Raw genomic sequence first — 7,958 nt, 5'->3', positions numbered from 1 at the left:
CCTTGTCAACAAAATATGTAAAAAAAAAAAAAATCACACACATCAAAACATTTAGAAATAATAATATATTTTATTGAAATTACTAAAAGTACTACTGAAATAAAAATAAAGCTAAATTGTAATACTTAAAACAAAAGTACAAAACTACAATTTACACTAAAGATTTCAGATTTCTAAGCCAAGTGGATTACAAATGCAACTTCCGGAAGAAAAAACAAAACATTAGGCCTATACTAGGATAAAAATAGATTTATTATAATTATATCTATTATTATCTATTATCTAAAATTCTAATAATACATATAAACTGCGTTTCTCAGCTGGATAAAGCAAACCAGCTTCTCGCTGTAAAGTTGATGGATGAAGACTGCAATCAAGTTAAAGATGATTGCGTTGACATACAGGAGTCATACAGTAAGCTTGCGTGATTCTGCTATATTGATGCGCAAACAGACTGTGTATGAGCGCTCTTAACGTACAGATCATTGTATTTAAGCACAGACACATTTTAGTACATTCACGTTGTTTCCACACACATTCGGGATAATGTTTTGATTTGTCATGTGTATGTTGCTGTGTTTAGTGATTCTGAATGGATCCGTGTACTGTCGTATGTATAAGCAATCAGCGCAAGGCGGTCGGTTTAGGGATTTTTTGGCATCTCCACGTGGTCCTGTTCGGTATCGCAATTTGACTTGTCTACTGTACACATACTATACACTATAAATTCTGAAAAGTGTTTTCAGTATTTTTATTTTTTTGTGTGTGTGTGCTTTGATGTGCACAAATGAATCAGTTATATGAACTTGTTATATCATTTGGTTCTTTGGAGTCTCCAAGTGTCCTTTTTTGAAAAGACATCTAAATTTATCTTGAATAAGCTTGCAGAAAATAGTTTTGTAAGAATCACCCTTCAATCTTTTGGTTCAGTTTGCTGGATATAGAAATAATGACAAAATGAACTTGTTAAAGGGGTCATATGATGCGATTTCAATTTTTCCTTTATGGTCTTCTTGGGAAAGCCGGTGAGGAGACCATTACAATAGTCCACCCTGCTGGTGATAAAGGCATGAACAAGTCTTGACTGGAAACAAAACATCTAATTCTTGCAATGTTTTTGAGATTATAGTATGCTGATTTAGTTACTGCTTTGACATGACTACTGAAACTAAGGTCTGTCTCCAGAATCACACCAAGATTCCTAACTTGATTTTTAGTTGTTAGACCCCTAGAGTCAAGGTATGCATTCACCTTGAGAACCTATATAATTGTGCATGTCTGGGCCATCCGTGGACATCCTAATGGTTTTATATAAAGCCATTAGGATGTCCACGGATGGCCCAAACATGCACAATTATGAATTCAAAGCTCTAGGATGTACTGTAGAAGTGAAGTGAATACATGAATGCTTTGATTCACACGCATAAACACATACTTTCTGAATGTGCCACAGATTTCTGAAACCGCACACACACACACACACACACACACACACACACACACACACACATGTCTGGTTTGCTATCCTTGTGGGGACTCTCCATAGGCGTAATCCTTTTTCTACTGTACAGACCGTATATTCTATTGCCCTACACCAACCCTGAAACTTTCTGCATTTTTAGGTTTTCAAAAAACTTCATTCAGTGTGATTTATTAGCTTGTTTACCTGTAGGGACCTCAATTTAGGTCCCCACCATGACATGAGACCCCATGAGTCTGTGTGTATTCAGGTTTAAGTCCCCACCAGAATAGAAAAACAGGTACACACACACACACACACACACACACATTCCCTGAGGTAAACAAGCTTTGAAAAGAGATGATAATGAGTGTTAAAAGAAACAGAAAAAGACCAGCTGGTTTATACTGGTCAAGAAAACTTGCTAGTTAAGCAAACCAGCATCCAAATTACAACAGATGACCAAGTAAGTGATTTCCCACAGAAGTCAATTACAATATTCACGTCCTGTCGACAGGCACTCCTGTGTGTGACCACTGTGACTCTGATTCATTTATTTGTTCTAATTAAGAGAGGCTACAGTCGGCCCGGCTTGATTAAGCTGTTGATCTTACCGGGCGGCTGTGGAGGGCGAGCTAATTAAGAGCAGTCTGCTTAAACAGGAAGGTGAGGAGGTCTACAGCAGAGTTTTCTTGCTGACCGCCCGTTTTTACATATACAATCCTCTCAGTCTGACGCACACTCTCTAGCCACATTCACATCCATAGTTTCTCATTTACAGACACAAACCTCTCTCTATCTCACACAAGCATCTAGCACTGTCTCTCAACGAGCTGCATTAATCCCACACTTCACCCAGTGTGCGGGTAGACGCCTGGGTCTCATTTCAAACGCTGTGCCACGCTTGGTCTTTCCCTATGCGTGTGCGTACAGTATGTCACTGAACCTTGGATCCTGTGTGTCAATAATTACTCTTTATTCATTATTTTTCAGTCGTGGACCACAAATGGCTGAGGTTACTCTGTAGGTAATATCCTGGCTGCTTCTTGTTAACGTGGCAGAGCAAAAAAAAAAAAAACCTAGCATGCCATCCACTAGCAGTGAATATGACAGTGCTTCATACATTCTGCTAAAGGAAGCAGAGGATATCAAGTACTAAAATTCAGAATACTAGAGAAAATCCCTCTTTGAAGAGCGCCAACCATCAGTTGTGTATATAATGTTTTGGTAATTCTCCTTGTTATTATTTCTCATATTTCAGCTATAAGATATGTTTGTCAGTGTTGCAACAAAATTCAAATATGTAAAATTTTATTCAATATGAACACATTAATTTTTTACATTATTGTTATTGTTCATTAAATCTATATAAAAAATATGGAAATTGTTTTCTGGAAGTAAAATGAAGTTGAAATAAAATCATTAAAAAAAACTTTCAATTAAAATAAATTTAAAAACTTGAACGAAAATTACAAATGTTGCCTTGGCAACTAACTAAAATAAATAAGTTGAAGTTGCTACTAAAATTACTAAAACTAAAACTGAAATAAAAAAATTAATTAAATATCTGGTCTATATAGAATTTTTTTCAACTAATAACAATGACAGAAGTACATAACAAAATTACTAAAATGTTCATGAAAACTGAAAATATAAAAGTAAATAATAATAATACAATAATAATAAATAGACAATACTAAACTATACTAATAACACTGTTGATGTATACATTATTTATATCACATATTCATTCAAATAAAATTAGAAGCAAAATATAGACCAATATGGCATGTACAAAACGGCTTTCAATGTTTATTTACTTACAGTACCATAAACAGAAAATGTGTTACCAAACTGACTCTAGTGTTGCGCGAACAGTTATGTCCCTGACCACAATCTTTCATCCACTAGATGGCAGTATTTCCAAAGAAATGTGTCAGGTTTTCTTATTCCTTTGTGTAAAGTTAGGCTGTCACGTTCTTTGTTGAGAGTTAACAATACTTTGTTGCGTTAACTAAACATGATTTCACAATTTTAGATAATTTTTACAGCACAAACTGAAAGAGAGGAGTCAAATCAGACTGAGAGACTTTACTAAAGGGATAAAGCAAACAAAAAAAAAAAATCCCATGTATGATTTGAGCCATGCTTTTCCGGTTTAAAATGCAAACCATTTACCATAATGAATAACTTGTACATCAGAGATTTTATTGCTAAGCCACTTCCCGAGGGAAATTATTACTATTTTTCTGACTAATATGTTATGATTCACCTCAAGGTTCTTCCTCATCCTAACTAACCATGCTTATATAATATTATTATTAATATTATTATTACATAATGTTTTCACCTAAAAAAAACAGAAGCCAACAATAGGCCAACTATACAGTGACTTAGAAAAGGTAAGTCACTATTCATACTATTATGCATATTAAGGCCTGTTTATGGCGATATTTGTCTCACAAAATCTGCTTTAACGCTTCTTTGTTTTCATTAGCATTGATTCCAGGAAACAATGACGTTGAGTTGCCCCAGATGAGCCTGTCATGCTATCAGTACCCACAAACCGCTGCTCAGAAGGCAACTACCGTCATTTCCGCTTCAGAAGAACAACAAACAAAAAGAAATGCACAGTATGAGTGCGAGGATGCATTTTCACTACCAAAATAAATAAACTGAATTCTCTGTTGGTGATTCGACACTTTGAAATAGGTGATAAATTTAGTGTGTGAAATCAAAATTCCTTGATGGGATGTTTTCTAAAAAAGCAACTGAACAACTTCTAGGCACACATCTTGTCAGATTTACAATTATATATAATATTTTAAATAAGTGTATTTTAAAGTATAACACACATCAGATATAGGTTTTCACAAAACAATAAGTTTTATAAAATGATAAACTTCACATCTCAGCCTTTAAACCACTTTCAAGAAAATGGATGAGTCAAAAGTTTCAATTATTATATTAATTTAAACAATTATTAATTATATATATATATATATATATATATATATATTACATAATTAAATAAATAAAATAAATACTAATTAAATACTAAACAATATTAGATCAAATATAAAAATATATTATTTTAGTATACTTTGATACAACTAGTGTTTTAAAATATTATTTCCAAAACTTTTTTCCTTCATTCGTTCTTCCAAACTGAAACACAGCTCTTGACAGAAAGTCAACAATGTCATTTCTCAGAAGCCAAGTCTCTTTAAAACCACAGCAGGTGACAGTATGCGTAGGAGATAAATCAACCATAACGGCCACACAGAAAGATCAGCCATTTTGATTTTTGATTTTCATCAGCCAGCTTTAACACTCTTGATAGAAATCAGGCATATTTTGACAGTCCTTTGAAATAATAAAAATAAATAAATAAATCTGTCCTGTCAAATACACTGCTGGGATGCAATGTGGGGACCACTGAATGTTCAGCCTGCTCTCTGAATGACAAAGATCTGCATCTGTGTCAGGAGTCAGAGATACTGTGTTCCTGATCGAGCCCCCCAGCAGGAAGCTACAATCCTCCGCACCCATCCTTCCCCCTCCTCCTCTTGCTCAGGAGAGAGGACACTGGATGAACGCTGTGCGTGCAGCGCTGAGGCTCTAAGATGAAGGCTGTACCCACATCCTGTGCACCTGCCTGCCCTGCCCCTCGCCTTCTGCAATTACCCAAAAACTGCAACTGCTGAGGCATTTTCTCTTTTGTTTTTGGGGTTCTGCTTGCATTCGGAAAAGCATGTGTTGGCCCGAAGCACTGCATACATTACTAAAAGCAAACAAACGCTGCAGAAACAGTTATTGAATGCCATTTACCTTCCAGCAATGAGGATGTTGAAACTTGACGGTGCACTTGGAAGCATCCATTGTGTTGTTATTAGAAATGACTCCCTGGGCTGAATATTACACAATCAAACCAAATAGACAAAGTTGGATTAGTTCAGCAACTGATCCAAAAGTTTGTTCTTAAATGGATTTTAATAACAGCCAAGGTATTTTACTCTGGCCTGCTTGGGACACCATTCACAGTTCAGGGACTCTGCCCATACTGGGTCTCTACAAATAGTCACATACATGGGCCAATGTGTAGTAAGAATGAAAGAAAAAAAAATCACATTTCTATCAATTTTAAAACACATGAGTCAAGTTCTTAGAAATATAAAATTTTGTAATCATGTTGGAATTATACATTTTTGGGGGAAAAAAGTTCATATTTACTAGCAAATGCTGTATTTGATGGCTTAATTTAATGACAAAAAATGTCAAATGGTGGAACCATAATGTAGAGTACAAAAATATATTTTTAAACCTTGAATAGACATAAATAACTTCATCAATGTCAAAAATCATTTAAAATGTTAAACCCTTATTAAAGATGAATCATGAATATCTAAAGTAAAATATCTTGACAGTAACAAAATCTGCTCTTTCCATAAAAAGATTTTTAAAAATATGTTATATATTTAAAACTACCACATGACAAAAAAATATTATTGGGTCCTTTTGCTTATTGTTAGTTATGCCACACTGACTTTGATTTACGAAGTTTTCCTAATTTAAATATTTTTTTAAAAAGCTTCACTAATATCTGAGTGTAATATCTGTGTAACATCTAATAAAAGTGTAATATCTGACTAAATGCGTCTTCATAAAAAGGTAAAAATATGTTATGTTTTAAAAAAGTCACATTACAACAAAACATGTTCTTACATATTGGTTATTCCACACTGACTTTGATTTACAAAGTATTCAAAATATAAATATTTTAAAATTACTTCACTATTTAATTGTTTTTAAATAACTAATGTAATAAAATATCTTGGAATTTCAAGGAACATTTTTTATATTTTTTTAAAACAATGGCACATGACAACAAAATGGGCTCTTCTACAGTATATTGATAATTCCATACTGACTTTGATACAAAATTGCTCTACTGCTTATTTTTAAAGGATTAATAACATAGGCCTAATGTTATAATATAATACTTTTTCAATAAATAAAGAATTTTAGCCTTTTAACTAGACTTTTTTTTCTAATTTAGGCTACAGTCTGTGGACAGTTACACCACCTAGACATTTTTTACTTAAGCCTTACAAAAAAATCAAAAATGCTTTTAATTCACACACTGAAATATATTAATACAACTTTTAATATAACAGTGTATTCAAATCATTCTTGTATGAACTGCATTTTGAGTAACTTCCGGACAAAAACACGCATCACGTCGTGGACCCATACATAAAATTACTATGACTGTATAATTGAGAATATCCTTCACATTTTGAGCCATACGTTTGCACACATACATCTTTAACAGTCATGAAAATGTGGACTAAACATGCTGACCTCTGAACTTCACGATATTAAAATAATAATGAAAACAAAGCGCTAAGCCGCCCACCGATGCTCCCCAGGGCTCAATTGCGCAAGAGTTTATCACTTACGATAAGGATCTCATTACACTTCGTTCTTTTACAAAAGAAAAGCGAACCAAAAATGACCACCTTAGTATGAGTATCCCTTTAGTTACTCCTAAAGTTACTCGTCGTGTCACAACAAACAGAGATTTATCGAAATACACCAGCGTTCACTGTTTTTCACCGACAAACGTCCCGGATGTCTGCCAACATTGTAGTTGCGCTCGTTCTTTGAGAGATGAGAAAAGTGCGCGTATCAACGACATGACAAACATTTAAGCTCAGAAAGCCTATAAAGATTTTAAACATGCTCCTTACCGACGTGAGTGATTTTCTGGCGGTCCTCGGCACGCGACATCCTCTCGTAATAAAGTTTTCATACAGCGTGCAACTGTGTTGTTTACAAAGTATTGAGCGGAATCCCGATTGGTCCGGGTCGAGCCAAGGCGACGCCCCGACGCTCAAACCCCATCTGACGCGACGCGACGCGACAAACTTGTAATCAACGCCGCTTCATTTCACCGCGTCGCAGAGTTGTTCATTATAATAGAACCGTTGTAGTTTGTCGCGTCGCTTGCAGTTTATATACGTGTATGTAGTCAGAGAGTTGCGCTTTTAAATCAACTGTAATGATCAGATATTGCACAAGGTGGTGCCATTGTCAACCTTCTCCTCAAAGTTTCAGGACTAGCAGATTAGCAGATTTACCATTATGCTTTATTCGACACAGCAGGAAATCAATATTATGCAACAAACACAGCAATAATTCAATGCAACAACATGAAAGTATAATACATCATTTATTTTTAAAGTGACATTGTTTATGACCAGCAGGTATCCCCATACTTATTACATCATGCAAAATATTATAAAACAAAATCTATACTAAAATAATTATATATTTTTAAATTGTAAAATATTTACATGGCATTTGTTGTACTGCCTTTTATTTATGCTAAATATTTTTTTAATGGGACTGCTTAATGTCATAAATATCGTGTCAAAATAAAAAATATTGCAGTGGTGGTCCTAAAATGTGAGTTGAACATGTTTATTATGATGAT

The sequence above is a fragment of the Sinocyclocheilus anshuiensis genome, unplaced genomic scaffold (genome assembly GCF_001515605.1).
Source record: "Sinocyclocheilus anshuiensis isolate Anshui unplaced genomic scaffold, SAMN03320099.WGS_v1.1 scaffold288, whole genome shotgun sequence".
NCBI classification, from domain to species: domain Eukaryota; kingdom Metazoa; phylum Chordata; class Actinopteri; order Cypriniformes; family Cyprinidae; genus Sinocyclocheilus; species Sinocyclocheilus anshuiensis.
The sequence above is the reverse complement of the archived record's forward strand: the minus strand, read 5'-3'. Positions refer to the sequence as shown.